We start from the raw sequence: 17,330 nt of genomic DNA on the forward strand, positions 1-17,330 counted from the left end.
AACAAGTTGCTTTTGTGGCCTACAAACAAGACGCAGGAATAATTGAAACCTTCTCCGCAAATATTCGATCACCAAGACCGTTCACGCAAGTGAAATCTTGTAAAACACGGACCAGTGCATTGTGGTTAACTAATTTTTATCATGGAGTTCACTGGGATGATCCCGGCATACCCTATAAAGATGTGGTGATCGCACTTAAATTATTCGATCACAAGGACACCATCGTTTACGTGAAGGGAAAGGACAAAACCTCCTGGATGCGTCAAATATTTAAATTTGCATCTATTCAAGACCTTGAATGGTACGGTTGTCCATCCATCCATCGACTGAAGAACGATTACCAAAAAAGTGCATTTGTATCTGCATATGAGAATGTAAAATTACTTTTCACTTTTATTAGAAATAAATAATAATTTATAAGATTGAGTGTTTTTTTTCTTTCTATGACATCCAACGTCCCTAGTATTGTAAGTTTATTCTTTTTATATTGTATATGAAGGGAACTGTCCGAGAGAGACACATACCCTGGCCTTTGACGTGGAATGAGCCTACTGTCATAGTTAGGCGCGGATGCCGATCTCGCGGTCTCCGTCGAAATCGACAGACACGCGCAGCCGCTGACGCTTGGTAGGGGGTTGCACCAGTTGACGACCTCGCGGCCGCTGTGGAAAGCGATGCGTCAGATTACGCTCTCTAAAGTATCTGTTGACGTAGGACTGTAAGAGATAGCGATGCATTGGGCTGTGTGTGTTCGTGACAACTAGCAGAAGTCCTGCACTTGTGATTAAAAGCAGGAAACCTTATAACTTCATGCATTGCGATGTGGATGTATGTACGTATTCTGCATACACACATAAATATATTTATAATATTTTTAATAAAAAGAATAATCATTATTAGGGTATCAAATAATAACAACATTTTTTTAGAAGGAAATAACTGAGTTTATTATTGAAATCAGAATTTAACATTTTTCACATTATATATAAATATGAGTTTACAGATATAAGATTGGTTTTTAACCAAAAATCTGAAATTCCACATCTTTTTAGACAATTTTTTAACAATTTTAGATAATTAAGAAATATATATAAGCATTCTCTTCAGATAAATTATATATAATTTTAAAGCTAATGCAGAGGTACTACCCTATCTTACAAAGTATCTAATATCGCTAATGAAGTTCCACCAGAAAAACAAAGCACTTTTAATTAATACCAAACCTATTTGTTTCAAGTCAATGACTCTAAACATTTTCGAAAAGAACAACAACAAATTGAATATATATTTTTTTCAAAGTAAGTCGATTTAAAGATTTTCAACTACAAGAACAAGGTGAACATATATATTTTTCTTTAAAGTGGACGTCTAGAAACATTTTCCGCTAGAACAAGCAATTGAACACATAGAAAGAATTTAATTAGTGGAACTCATACACTTAAAAACTAGTTCTGACTGGATGGCTAGCGGTAGGTGAAACTTACAAACTAAAATCTAAGCTCTATAATGACTAGAAGTGATGGATATATTAAGTGAGAAAATTTTATTATTTTTTTTTTTGTTCATACAGAAGTTAATTGGCTAAATTTATAGCCTTTTCATATATATATTAATAATGGTCAGCAATATGTAGATATAAAGACTACTTTATTTATTATGATTTTCTTTGAAAAAATAATGATTATATTTACATACACACACACACTTAACACAAGTTCGCGCTCATTCGCACACTCAGACATGCATGGAAGCACGCAAACTGATACACGCAACAAAACACTCTCATCAACTATTTACACTATGATAAAAGAGCCATACTATTTCCACGCATAGCTCACATTCATAACATTCACACGCTCATTCCCTCTCTATCACTCAACCAGAGTCCCCCACCCCTACTTTCGTTTCAAGTAAATAGTGTGAGTATGGGAGGGTTCCCATCCCATCCTCACAAATGACTCTTTTATCGTCATGAGGAGACAGTCCGACTTTAGACTGCAGCACAGTGTACACCTCGTGAGCTCGTGATCGAATACTAGTTTGTTGAACCATGTGTGGATGAGCGCCTTCAACGCTACGACCGTACAGGCACTGCAAATAGTCCTCGACCGTAAGCGCACGAGACGCGATCCGTCTAACACCCTTTGCCCGCCTCAGAGTGCTCCCGTCTACTGTGCGATATGCATACATTTTCGATCTCAGTCCCACAAACTCTACAATTGGTAAACCATTCGACTCGTCTTTCATGAGACCGATAACCTTCTTGTTCTGTGGAACAATACCATAAGGATTATTGATCTCATAAGAAGAGGTGTCGAATTCTTTACCATTGCACCTAATTACTTCATATGGATCGCAGTTCTTGATCCAGTAGATAAAGCTGTCTGTATCCATATAAAGTAATTTTGGATCTATGAAATGAGGTTTCGCAAACTCATAGTGGAATCGGTACATGTAGAATTTGGAGATATCGAGTATACACATCCCCAAATAGATGGGTTTCATAAACTCTACAGCAGTCTTCGACATCTCCACAGCAACAAAGTTTTCATTGAAGATGGTGGCACGCTTAAAATTTGGCCTGGCTATACATTTTCTCACGCCGTAACGCCCTTCCCATGCGGTTCTAATAACAATATCGCGTTCATTTCTTACATTTTGCATAGTTTTCCCGAAAATGGAATTATTCATTAATTTATAAAAGTCTTTTTCAAAATCATTACTCGCGACCGCCCTCTTTTCGGTGTTTAGTTCAATATACTCCTTCAACCAGGGGGATTGCTTGAAGGAGATTGCTCGGGTGATTTTAATGAGCTCCATTCCTAATCTGAGACACTGCTGGAGGTTACGATAATGAATAATATACCTCTGCTTATCCCCAACAGTGGCCATCAGTTTAGGGATGGTGCTTCCTCGTGGAATTTGTTGCTCTGGACATAACGGCAAGTCGCTTGTCTCTCCATGCAAATTATTAGGGTACGCGATGTCTGCCTCAAGCACATACCCTACATCAGAATCGGCCGCAAGACCCATTATCTGTCCACCTAATCCCTTCATTTCGTCTTCAGGCACCCATTGGAACCCGGCAACCGGCAGCGGTTGCTTCATAGCATGCCCATATAAATTGTTAACATCTAAGTACAAAATGTAACTAGAATCAAGGGATGCGTTGTACTCGACACCCATCCGCGGATTACTTGCCTTGGCGTGTCTGTGAACACATTGACAAAGTCCGCCGCGGATCCCTCGCTCAAAAAATAGAAGCATTGAAGCATCAGTCAAAAGTTCAATGTTGCAATCCGTTTTTTTGAGCATAGCGTCCCAGGACAACCCAGGTGCCGTGTAATAAAAGGCAGGGTCCAGAGAGTACGTGGTCATACATACACTCCGAAACTTTTCGAAAACATCTGCAAGCAAACGAACGTCCGTGTCCATGTATAACCTTGCATATTCTCCCAAATTGGGGATGTTGAATTCCTGCCATACATTAACGGCATGCTCATAATCTGTGTTAGTTATGGTATCGCCAGTGAGAGTACTGGTAAAAGAAGTTATGTCGGGAAGCCTGGTTTCATTGAGTTTTGCCATACTATCAAGATACTCGTACGGGAAAACTCCTTTCCTCGTCGCAAGTTGGAACTTTTTCTCATCGGTAAATGCAGATCGAGTGATATGCATATCATTCCGAGGTAAAGTCTCAACAAGTTTCTGGAGCGAAGTTTGCATAAATCGTAGAGAGTCAAGGAAGCGGAGCGTAATTTTCGGCGTCATTCGTTTTGAAAAAGAAATGTACTTTTCAACACTTTCAGGCAGGATATTGACCTGATCCTTCTTCATACCGAACTTAGCCAAGTGCTCAACGAGAAAATGAGCGTCATACCCGCTCAGATTCTGAAAAAAGACGGGTATGTGTGTAGGTAACTGATACTTCAAGTTGCATGCTTTGTGGGCTGCACCGCGGAACTTACCCGTAAGATGACAATGGTCTCTACGAGGAGTCTCCGCTTTTCTATCTAAGGCCAGCCCGCAAATATGACAATTAACAGCCTTTTCATACAAGTCATCATTTTCCTTTGATTTGGTCATGGGAATATTGATGCTGTAGAGCTTGTGAACTTGCCATGAAAGTTTTTCAAGCTCAGTGAGAAGCCAAACCGCCGGATCGTCCCATACATAAGACTGATAGCTATTAAGTTTACAATCATATGCGCATACAACTTGGAACGCAGCCGCATAAGGTACGTGTTTTTGTGTGAAGGTTGTGTGTGAGGCTAAGGGATTCCCTTCACAACGAGTAATAGGAGCCAGCAAGGATTCAAAATCGGCGTACACAACAAAAGGACAACGCTGCTGGTGGTGAGCATTTTTAAATTTAATGAATTAATTTTCCTCAGTGGGCATAACAACACGTACCGGGTCCTTGCATGCACAATCTAATAGATGTATCGCTAATAACTCTTGAGATGAAAAATAATTCAAACACCTTATACAAATATGTCGTTTATGATCATTTTTACTTAACTGGGAGGAAATGAGTCGGGACATGTCTTTGATCCAGACGTAGTGATAATTATCACGTTCGGAGAAGAGCAGCATGTTAACATGCAACTCTCGTTCACCTGCAAATTTTGAGAAATGGAGGGGGCCTACTACTGTATGCTTGTTCTGCTCATCTGACTTGCTTTTCTTCTCCAGGCCATAAACATGGACCGATATTGCGGTATTCTGAGCCTCAAACTTTGGTATGTCCTGGATTCTTAAAGGGAACTCTATTCCGTCAAAGTTATACAGTCTCTTAATATCTTTGACTTTGTAACTGCTGGGACGCTCGGGATGATGTTTGTAATTGTAATTTCTCTCGCAAGCCAGGACTGACCATGCAAAACACGCATTATCATAGTTATTTTGAACATTAATGCACGCCTGCTTTTTCTCAATATCTATAGGGAGTTTAATATAACTAGACCCTCCATTCATTGGATCATAGATGTCGAGGTGTGGTATACTGCTGAGCGCTTTAGCGGATCCACGTACTTCCATCTCGGAAAATCGGGCCATAATAGCGCTCAAGGTGGATTCTCTATACCACTCAGCAATCGATGTGCTCCGAGAAATAACGCCATTGTCACCCCATATATAATGCAGAGTAGCCGTCTCCGCGCCACCTTGATGTTTAGGGGGGTGACTCAGTTCACAGCATAACACAGCACTGCATTTAAAGGCGTTAAATTCCGGATCTTCTAAGAGTTTGAGGAGCTCGGTCTCCAAGACGGGAAGGCACGCCTCCAAAAACCTTACAGGATCGCGATACCTCCCACCTGGATTCTCAATTCTGGTGAAAGAGATTCGCCCCTCAAACGCTCTAGCAACTGCTGAGTATTCTAAGGGAGTCATTGCGCCGTTATTCTGATCGACTTCGTTATCGATAGGACGGGTGAGAGAACTACCGCTAGCCATAAGGAAATTACTATTATTACTGTTGCTACAACTAGGAGTCCACCCGATAGATGAATGGGTTGGTGATGGGTGATCGTAATCATCATCATCATTTGCGGGGAGAGGTATACATCTCGGAACGCGTACCTTGCGTGGGCGGCGGCGGTGAGCTGCTGCTTCTAGAGGAGGAGGGGGTGACAGCCGGTTTGAAGGGCCAGGCTGTGGCGATGGCGGACGGGCTGCGCAGCCAAACGGTTGCGACAGCGCTGGGGGAGGAGCTGGTGCGTGTTCTGCATCCGCCTCCCGCGAAGCCCTTATAGCGGCTACGCAAGGTGAGGCGTGTCTTTGCGGTTCGGTGCGCCCGAGTCCCGCCCCCGCAACCACCGCTCTAGGAACACGGCCTACGCCGTGTGATATACCTGTAAGATAAATAAGGAAAAAAATTAATTTAGTGATTTATATTTAAAAGAGCGATACATAATAACAATAAGAGTAGATAATGGTGGTTATGTGAAGGGATGTTAATGTTCAAAATTATTCACCTTCTCCGCTCTGACTCCATGGTTTGAGCAACTCATTGCCAAAATCAAGTAGATCCTCAAACCACTCAGGTAGGTTGATATCCTCCTCAAACGGGTCAGGCAGGTTGGTCTCCTCCTCCTCTAAAGACTGAGTGTCCTGTGTGGCAGACGCCGTTTGAACGCTACCGTCGCTTCCTTGAATGTTTTGGGTGGTTGAACCGAATTCTGAATTAGGCGCATCTACAAAGAAAAGACCGGCTTATGAGGACTAAATGCATACAATCAGGAAATGGGTATATATTAGATGAAATTATTTAAGTTTAAGAAGTGTGATTGTATTATAAATGTACTTACATTCGAGCTGCGCTTGAGCTCTTTCCATCTCGATCTGGTTGTCTAGATTAACCAAGATTTGCTGGAAGAAATCTAGAAAGATGGAGAAGACTGAATATAATATCGCATAAGGAAAGGGAAGTGTGCTTTCAGTTAAGTGATAGAGAAATAAGCGGACCAGCAAATTTAAAAAAAAGGAACGAGAGCAGTACAAAACAAATGTAACAGTTAAAATAAAAGATTCAGACACCTAAGTTAGAGGTAAAAAAGGCGTGGATAAGCAATTTTTATAGAGAGAGAGATTCAAAAGGGTAAAAAACGTAAGCAGGAACACACACAGACCAAGTGGAGGAGCGATCTTTATAGAGAGCATTATAAAGATATGTAGCACTCATACACAGAGTTAAAGGGTGTAGATATCAGATTTTTTTTTTCTTTATTTTATTTCAATTCCCCATCGGGGCGGGCTGGCAGCAGCATATAGATATCAGAATTCTGAAAATGTACTTACCAGGGAATGGAACTTCGTCCACATGAGCACGTTTGCTGCTGCTGCTGTCACTGGCGGTTCGTGATCGTTTCATTTTTACACGTTTAATTACGAATACGTGACAAGTATTGGATGAATGAAGTATACGAGCAGTGTGAGAGTGAGGTAGGTCGGGCATTGATTTATATAGGTCCTGCCTAGCGCGTGTATGTATGCGCGGGGTTGCGACATAGAGAGAGATGGCGCTAACTCTCTCTCTATGTCACAACCCCGCGCCGGTAATAACGACTAGAGAGTCAACACTTGCCGGATACACTGCGTGCGACCTTGTTGCTGTCTACTAACGATGCTTTGGAATGGACTCTCTCTATGTCACAAACCGCTACGGTAATAACGAGTAGAGAGGCAACACATGCCGGATACATTGCGTGCGTAGAGAGAGATGGCGCTAACTCTCTCTCTCTCTATGTCACAACCCGCTACGGTAATAACGACTAGAGAGGCAACACATGCCGGATACATTGCGTGCGACCTTGTCGACTAACGATGTTTTGGAAAAACATGTTATGAAAACATTTCATGTCTAGCGCGTATACGTAGGTGGGGGGAGGGGGGTGGGGGTTGGTGACGGTATTTTGGAATGGTGCCGGCCGTGTCCCAATACTTACGGCAACCAGCGACACTAATAGGAATCAGACTGATGAACTCATCAGAGAAAATCATCGGATAACTCAGGCATTGTGTTAAATGTGCCACATCACGACAGCGTTTACAGGCCATTGCTTCAGAACTGCGGTGCAGTGAGCTGTGTGCATGGTTGGTGCTTCGAATACTCTCTCCTGATATGAAGCAGTTCTTTTAGCGTATTGAGCTTGAGTGTGGTGGGTTCCTTAAGAACATTGTGGCAGGTGATGAAAGTTGTGATCACGATTTTCACGCAAAGTAGCACTTTACTGACGCCGATACAATCAACACTATGCAGGGCTTGCATTCTTCTATGGATGTCTAGTTACATTTTCTGAGGTTAGTAATTCGATTTCAACACACTGTTTCTCACTCTCCGACATAGCTACGTTACACACCACCGAGTTACACGCAACAATTCGGAGGCCACTAGCGCCAGTGGGGTTGTAACTTGCGTCAGCACAGCAGAAAAGCCGACTGAGTGATATGAATGGCATGTAGTACCTCGACCATTATAGAGAACAGATTTTTAAAAAATCGGAAGCACAGGCGTTCAGAGCGCCCTTGTGCTTTCCTTACCGCGGCACGACTTTGGCCCTTCTTCAAGTTCATGTGTTTTCTATTTATAAAGTGATCAAATTACTTCATTTTGTAAGTGGTCTATTGAGTCTTTGCCTGTGTACAGCTAGTTAAATTCTCCAAATTGCTCCTTATTTTGTAGGAGATTAGGATGAGCCCGATTAATGTCCCTAATTCCCAAGATATATGAAATTATGGAGTTTAGCGTAGGTCGAAACCCTGTTAAGTGCTTTGTATCGCTGACTGTTCATAAGGAAGGATCTCACACCCTGAATTAATATTATAATTACTGCCAGTATAAGGTTAGGAGTACAATACAATTCAGACAATCATGCCGGCTGGGATGGTCGAGCAGTTCTAGGCGCTACAGTCTGGAACCGCGCGACCGCTACGGTGGCAGGTTCGAATCCTACCTCGGGCATGGATGTGTGTGATGTCCTTAGGTTAGTTAGGTTTAGGTAGTTCTAAGTTCTAGGGGACTGATGACCTCAGCAGTTATGTCCCATAGTGCTCAGAGCCATTTGAGCCAGAGAACCATAATTAGAGAATCTACGGTGAGAGGTCGATACTATTTATAAAATTAATTTTCTGCTTTGCCTTATCCCGTATCTTTACAGAGTCGACATCTTAATCTGGATCCGGCAGTTTTGGTGGAAGTGGATGACCAGATCCCGTCACAACCTCATTTCCTCTGGGAGTCTTCGTACCCCAGCTGTTTGTGTGTAATGTTATGAGATGTGAAAGTATGAGCACATTGTAGAAGAAAAGTTTGGGGGTTGTGTAACTAACGTAGGACATGGTTACTAGCCAATTATTCATCTGGTCAGACGTGAGAAACCTACAAAAAACTACATTCAGGCTGGCTGGTACACTGGCACTCGTCGTTAATCCATCAGGTTAATTAGATTAGCGGTCGGCCCGCCTCTCTGGATCCGGCATCTAATTACAGTAAATGATCATACTTTAGCTATTAAGAGAATTCTTAATTTATGAATGATAACTTCATAATGAAAGGATAAATAATAATCTGTGATAGTATACAATCAACTGTGTCAATGTTTTAAATGTTCCTGCCTATCCTAACGAGACCAGACAAACGCCGCTATCATCACGCAAGAGAATGCATAATTCCCGTTACCCAGTGTTTGTAACTGAACGATAATAAGTCATGAAATCTCTGTTTGGCCATAACGGCAGGAGACACCGGCTGGTACGTCCTTCTCAATGTCAATAAAGTTTACCAACAATCGTACACTTTAAGATATTTTATTTTATTCTGAAAACAACAGGTTTCGGCAATTTCTTTTGCCATCTTCATCCCCATGCCAGAATTAATTGCCGAAACTGGTTGCTTTCAGATTAAGATAAAATATCTTCAAGTGTACGACTGTTGGTAAACTTTATTGACATTGAGAAGGACGTACCAGCCGGTGACTCCTGGCCGTTATGGCACATTGAGTTTTCATGATTTGTTGTCGTTCAGTTAGGAACACTGGGTAACGGGTATTATGCTTTCTCTTGTGCGATGATTGGGGCATTTGGTAAAGTTTATTGACATTGAATCATGAAATCTGTCTTCAAATATTTGTAAGTCCACTCACCAGTGGCAATAGTTACTTCCATAAATTTAAACTGCTAAACTCTGCATTCACTTGCAAAACGCATCTTTTACAAAACTAATGGTCAAGGCGCTGTTCAGATGCTGTCTACACCTTCCCTCCGCAGTAGTAACTCAAGTAGTGACCTCTAGAGTGGAGGACGGTGCAAGTATAAGTCGGCCCAGCGCGTGTCTCACAGCTTGGTCCGTATAAGACATAGGCTAGCCCGCCTGGCCAAGCTTGGTGCAGCCTGTCGCGCCAGACAGGGGGCCACTACAGCCAGCCAGCCATATAAGTCCGTTGGCTCAATAACACACTGATATCACCGACAGCAAAGCGAGTGGTCTACTTCGGTTTGTTGGGAAAATATTGGGAAAGTGTGAGTCATCTGTAAAGGTGAGAGGCAGAGAAGCAGCAACAGCAGTATGGGTCGGTCGGGAGCTCTCATTGACTTCGAAAGTGGATTATTGAATGGTTTTCATCTGCGTAAGAAGTCCATAAGCCTTCTAACGCTGCCCAAGTGGACCGTTGGTGATGCAGTTGTGAAGTGAAGAGGTTATGTAACAAGTGCACCTAACCCGCGAACAGGCAGATCTCACTTACTTACTGACAGGTACCGTCCAGTATTGCGAAGAGGACTTCTAGAAAAATGTATGAAATCACTGAGAAGATGTTACTTAAAATCCGTCGTGAATGCAAATTTTTATTCATATAACCGGTTTCAGTTCATTCAGAACCATCTTCAGATCTGATATTTCAGGTACAGGAGTAACCCGTCCAAATCCAGCAACTTTCACATGCTACGTCACTGAGAGGAGTCACTCGTGAATTTCAAAATGCTACCAACAGTCCGGCTAGCTCAATGACTGTGGGTAGGAACTTGAAAATATCGGGTGCAATACTCAAGTAGGTCATCGTAACCCACACATTCGTATAGTGAATGCTAAGCAACACTTCAGGTGATGTAAAGAGCGACGCCACTGGACAGTGAATGACTGGAAACGAATGATTTGGAGGGAGAGTGATGAGTAACATTGTGCCCTAGCCAATACGATGGAAGTATTTGAGTTCAGCGAATGTCTAGAGAACTGTACCTGCCACCACGTGTACTGGCAACAATGAAGTACAAGGGAGGTGTTAGTGGATTTTTGTAGTTATTACAGTGTGGTATGGTTATTGCGCGTAAGAAACCGCTAAATGTAAAGGATCTGATAACATTTTACAGTATTGTGCTGCATAAAACAGAGAAACAGTTTCGTGGTGATGGTTACGTCAGCATGACGATGTTCCAAGTCATAAATATATTTATGGCAATGTCTGGTGGACAGTAAAATTCCTGGAATGGAGAGTCCTGGGCGAGGACCCGACCTGAATCCAATAGAACGCCTTTGGAATGAGATACAACGTCGACTTCCCTCCAGACTCCAGTGTCGAACATCAATACCACCTCTGGTTTCGGTTCTTGTGGAAGGATAGTCTGCAGTTCCCACACAGACATTCTTACACCTCATTGATAGTGTCACTAGCAGAATGCCTGCCGTAATAGAGGCTAAGTGTGGACAAATTACTTATTAATGTCTACTAATATTTGTTTGAATACTTTTGATCAGAAGGAGTACACCGTGATTACCAAAGATTCCATTATGCAATAATGCCTTACACAGTGTCCTCAGTTCAGCAGTTGTATGATTTACGCTATTTGGATGGCGACATGTGTAACTGAAAGGTTCAAGTGGGTGTAGGTTGCAGCAGGTATGTTGAGTTGAGCAGGTTCTCACAGGATAGACCAGCATTAGAAACCAGACTACACCCACAACAGCACCAATTAGAAGAATTTAATCCAACTAAAAATATTCTGTGATTGCTATTACTGGAATAAACTCTTCTAATGACATGAAGGTATCTGTGTAGAGTCCATAACTAGCTGGAAATGAAACAAAAGGCTGAAACGGCAGTGCAGTGACGGATGCAAGCTCGTAGCTGTTGCAAACATCCTCCGGATAGTGTACTGATATTACAAAGGAGGATAGATACAGGACTCTGCTGACACAGTCAGAATGTAACGCAGCAGGAACGGCTTTCTGACCCGGCGAGCTACCTGCCAGTACGGCTGGAGAAGTGACGGACCGGTGGCGCATTCCTGGAGGAAGGCACTCAGCTATGCAGTCACGCGAGTCAGCCAGTGCGGTGCGTTATCTTGTGCGAACGCGGTCGCATGACAGGGCGTGGGCTAGCTGAAGCAGACACCGCGAAAGACCCTGGTGGTGCTTTTAGACACAACACTCCACGCGGAAATCACTAGCGACAGACCACGAGTAGTAGCCGATACTAGGATTAATCCAAAGTCTGGTATAGGTGAGCATTCCCAGCTGTGCCACTGAAATAATTTCATTTGATTTTGTATATGATTTATTATATTTTAGGCTAAAATGTATAAAAAGAAATTAATTTGTTAATACTTTGTATGTATAGTTAAAATTACTCTTCTCTTACAAATATTTGAAATTGAAGGGCTCGGAGAGATATAGTCATAAGCCACAACTTTCACGAAATTGAGTTTTTCATGTTGTGGCATTCTTAACAATGTCTTCTTCACAATGTGTTGAAAAAGTTCCGTGCTACTGCAAAAGATGGCAAGCTATGACGGAGTGCAGTTCTATACTGTGCCATCTGGTGGTAGTTTCAGAAGATACATAGTCACAAGCCACGGCAAAATGACAGGTGGGTCAGGAACGTCTGAAGCGTCTTTGGGTCTTCAACGCATATTTGACACAGACAGTAGTGGAAGTGAAAAGCTTTACCCTTTGGATCCTCACAGTGATGAATCTTGGCACCCATGGACCAGTAGTTCCAGCTCAGATGATGTTTCGGGAAGTATAGAAAACCGTTTATTTCTGGTGATTAATTTCCTGTGGCTTGTGACTTTGTTTCTTTCAACATTGCCAACGAATTTGACAGCCATCCTGTGTGTTAATGATGAAACTTGATGGGCACATTTATATTACTACTTAATGGTGCAATAATGTAGTTTCAAAAGCAAAACATGGGTAAAAAATATATTCCCATGTGATTTTAGCGAAATTTAATGTTTTGTGTGGCTTACGACTATATCTCACGCAAATTCTTAGACTATTTTGTTCTTCATATTATAGCCTGAAATAAGTAGAACAAATGAAGAATCACCCGAAAATCCAAAGCCTTCGCGGAAAAGAAAGCGAAATATTGATCAGTATAAGAAAAACAAAGCAAAACGTCGACAAAATGCTGGTCAGCAGTATAAGTCCTAAGAAACCCACAAGACTGCTACTATAGGAAGTCCCTGTACTTGTTTAAGTAAATGCTTCACAAAACTGCTTGGAGAGGTAGAAAACTTTTTCATTCATTTTGGGACATAGGAAACTTTAATGCCCAGAATACTTACCTGATGATCTGTATGAAAATGGAACCGAAAAAGCGGAGGTTTGTTCACTATTTAAACACAAATGGTTTAATATTTTGTATATTTATTTCATTTTTTATATTTTTCACAATTTCTTTCAAAGCTATCCATAAAAGACTTCCAAGGAAATATCATCCAGGGATGTTACATTTTCTTATAATGTGAGGGTATACGGAATAGAAGTCATGATGAGCAAGGAAGCTTTCCTAGAGGTTCATGGCTTACGGATACATGCACGAAGAGTGAGGAATTTGCAACATCAAATGAAATAGGGATTTGCAGTGCCAAAAGAAGATGGAAGAGGTTTGTATGTTACTCTGTGCTACAAGTTAGGGATGTACTCAAACTGAGTGCTATACAAATATTTCTATTAGGAAGACAATATAAGCTCATATTTTTTTTCTTTCAGGAAAACATGGAAACTACCCAAATAAATTTCAAGATGAAGCTGTACAAAGTGTTAGAGAATTTCTCAACGCCATCACGAAATGTAAGTCATTACAGTAGGCAACAGAACCCCAATAAAATGTATTTCGATTGTGATCTCACAATTGTTTCCTTATTTCGACATAAATACTGAGAATACTGCATGGAAAAGCAGGTTCCTGCAGCATCTCAAAGTAAATTCAGAGAAATTTTCGTATCTGAATTTAACATAGGTTTCAAACTACCAAAAAGTGACACCTGTTCAAAACGTGATGGATTTCTAATTGCAATAAATAACCCAGAATTATGTGCAGCAAAAGTCACAGAAAAGAAACAACAATATGAACTGCATCTCAAAAAGGCTGACAGAGGACAAAATATGATTGCGTCTTTAACTGCTCTGGCTAAAGAAAATTCGAAAGAGCATCATGTGATAGCAATGGACATGCAGCAAACGTTCCCCAGACCTAAACTAACAGTTAGTCCAGAATTTTGCAAGAGGAAAATATGGACATACAACTATGGTATCCACGACTGTGGATCAAATAAGGGTTATATGTTTCTGTGGAGCGAGAAGGATGGAGAACGGGGTTCAGATGAGGCTGGGAGCTGCTTATTGAAGAACTTGGAGATAACTAACCCCCAGACAAAACATCTCCACATAATCACAGTCAACTGCAAGGGTCAGGCAAAGAATTGGACTATTATTGCTTTGGAAACGTCCCTTGTTGCTGCCAAAAGATTTGATTCTGTCCAGCATTACCTCCCTGTGGTAGACCACACCATGCTACCTTGCGATCGTGATTTTGGTCGCATTGAACGATATGCAAGAAACATACATCCAATGGTGTACACTCCAAATGAATGGACAGAAGTAATAAAATCTGTGAGTCCAAAACATTTCTTTGTAACCAAAATGGAAAGAGAAAACTTCAGAAGATTGGATAGCCGGAAGACATTGATCTCAAAACGTACAGAATCTACGTCTGGAGATCCCCACCATTTCAGTGAAGCTACTCAAATTAAGTTTGAGTCTGAAGATCCCTTCAAGCTAAGTGTAAAGCACTCTTATTCAGACATAGGAGCTTTCATGTCAGTGGATATTCGTGTCAAAAAGAAAGGAAGGCTAGTTGAACCAAACCCGTATTAGGTGTCAATAAAGTACAGAAAGCCACTACCAATTAACCAGAAAAAATTTGATGATGTACTGTCTCTTATGGCATACATACCTGCAGCAAATCAAGATTCCTTTCGGTCATGTACTGGAAATAACGTGTACAATGATGAGGTAGAGGAACTTCCTTGATGTAACTGTATCAATGAAAAAGTAATTTATACATCTCAGATACCTAATATGTATATATTAATGTGTAAAAATTATATATTCTGCTTGCTGTGTAAGAGTAGTTAAAATAAATCTTACAAATTCATACTTCATGATTTAAACAATTTCTTGGGAGATATAGTCATAAGCCACCATTGACTACATCTTAATTAGAATCATTCTAAAATTAATATTTTATAGCCTGCAGAGAGTTGACTATTTAACAACATGCTTCGAAAGTGTTAAGCAAGTGTTTGCAGTAGAAATAAGGTTTCTATTTTTTACTAAACATTTTCAGACCTCGTGGAACTTTAAAGTCGCTGTACCTCAAAACTAGTTCCATGTGGCTGATGACTATATCTCTCCGACCCCTTCAATTACGAAATCGGTGGTATACTTAAAGTTCATATTATTAGTTGCACAATCTAACGCGAATTATTAAATTTATTTCCAGTTTAATTTATAAGATAATGTTATGTCTTTGGTGATGATTCTTCTTTTGTCAGTAAAGTTTGTAAGCTCTTTTGCTTTGTAAACTCTCTGGAATATTATGAGTACTGCAGAATGTAGGTGGTAGTGGGTATGGTATGCCTCTGATAGAAACAGATGTGTTTACACGACTGACACTAACAGTGTAATTTGCAATATGAAGTGGAAATTGTAAATACGGTGTGATATTTAATAATGTGACAAAGAATAAAATTGAATAAATATACAGTCAAATCTTCATCAGTCATTCAGTCATCAGGAACCCTCCGTGTTAAATCAAACATTCAGCCGCAAGAATGTACTCCTAGACGCAAGCCTTCGAGCGAACAAGAAGAGAAAATGAAGGTAAGTAAAAAGTTTTTCTTTTGTATATCTTGCACCTCTCGAAGCTTTTGAAAATAATGAAGGGACTAAGAAAAATTTAACGGTCATGTGTGGGAGGGTAAGATTATACCGCCCTGAAACGTCCTGTGTGACGCTCCCATCCTCATAGTTTCAGTAGTTTCTACTCGACAGTAAAAGGCGCCTCATTATCAAAAATATGCCATAACAGAACTTGCAACTCGCATGTGAATGGAAGTACATATTTTCATCGGTCGTTTGGAACATTTACGAACTACCATAGACGTGCAAATAAAAGTAATGTTTCTTACTCATGCAAACCCTCCCTACTTCCTCTTTTTAATTCCCACACAGAATTTCCGTATTTCACACCAGTTTTAGATTGTTGGCGATTTTCTAAATGAACCGTTGTCTTAATCAATGAACTTACGAATGTGCACATTTGACAGGTATATTAGACGTAGAAAAATAGAAATATCGCACAGTGCTGTCACCGTATTTAGTGTACTACTGTTCGTTTTTTAGTGAATATTTAGATACCACCAGAATGTCAAACATGCTTCTGATGTCAAAACTATTTGAGTTTAAAATTCGTTGCATTCATTGCCTATTGTCTTGCACGCTTTCTTTCACTTGAGTTACCTTCTGTAGAAAAATCTCTATGCATTATCGCACAATAACATTTTATACAAGTTAACTCAGCTAAAAAGTAAAAGCAACAACCATCTTCTGTTAATAAAGTTATTTATTAGGAACAAATAGTGTCGTTACTGGTTTAGAACCGATAGAGTTGTCATCAGACAGCTCTATGCGTTTAAAATGAAATTCATTTTACGATAAATTGTTACGTGTTATTTATGTTACATGCCTCTACCATTTGATAATGCTGTTGACTGCTGTGGGAGAAGTTCGTATTTCGCCGCATTATGCGTAAGCGAAATGTGAATTATTAGTCAAACTCAGCCAACAGTGCTATGCAAAGACAACGTTTTTCATGGCAACGGCAAGGAAATCCTTTCTGGAGAAGAGAAATTTGTTAACATCGAGTACAGATTTGTCAGGAACTCGTTTCTGAAAGTATTTGTATGGAGTGTAGTTCTGTATGGAAGTGAAACATGAACGATAAATAGTTTGGAGAAGAAGAGAATTGAAGCTTTCTAAATGTGGTGTTACAGACGAATGCGGGAGATTAGATGTGTATATCTGGCTAGAAGAAAGGATCGGCTGACAGACATGTTCTGAGGCATCAAGAGATCGCCAATTTAGTATTGGAGGGCAGCGAGGAGGGTAAATATCGTGTAGGGAGACCAAGAGGTGAATACTCTAAGCAGATTCAGAAGGATGTAGGTTGCAGTAGGTACTTGGAGATGAAGAAGCTTGTACAGGACAGAGTAGCATTGAGAGCTTCATCAAACCAGTCTCCGGACTGAAGAGCACAACAACAACAACGACAATAGATGATAAAAAAACTGTAAAATGTCTTAGACAACATAACTGTTGAAACTTCCTGACAGATTAAAACTGTGTGCCGGACCGAGACTCGAAATCAGGACCTCGTGCTTGGGTAGCTCAGTTGGTAGAGCACTTGCCCGTGAAATGCAAAGGTCCCAATTTCGAGTCTCGGTCCGGCACACAGTTTTAATCTGTCAGGAAGTTTCATATCAGCGCA

The sequence above is a fragment of the Schistocerca piceifrons genome, chromosome 5 (assembly GCF_021461385.2).
Source record: "Schistocerca piceifrons isolate TAMUIC-IGC-003096 chromosome 5, iqSchPice1.1, whole genome shotgun sequence".
NCBI lineage: Eukaryota > Metazoa > Arthropoda > Insecta > Orthoptera > Acrididae > Schistocerca > Schistocerca piceifrons.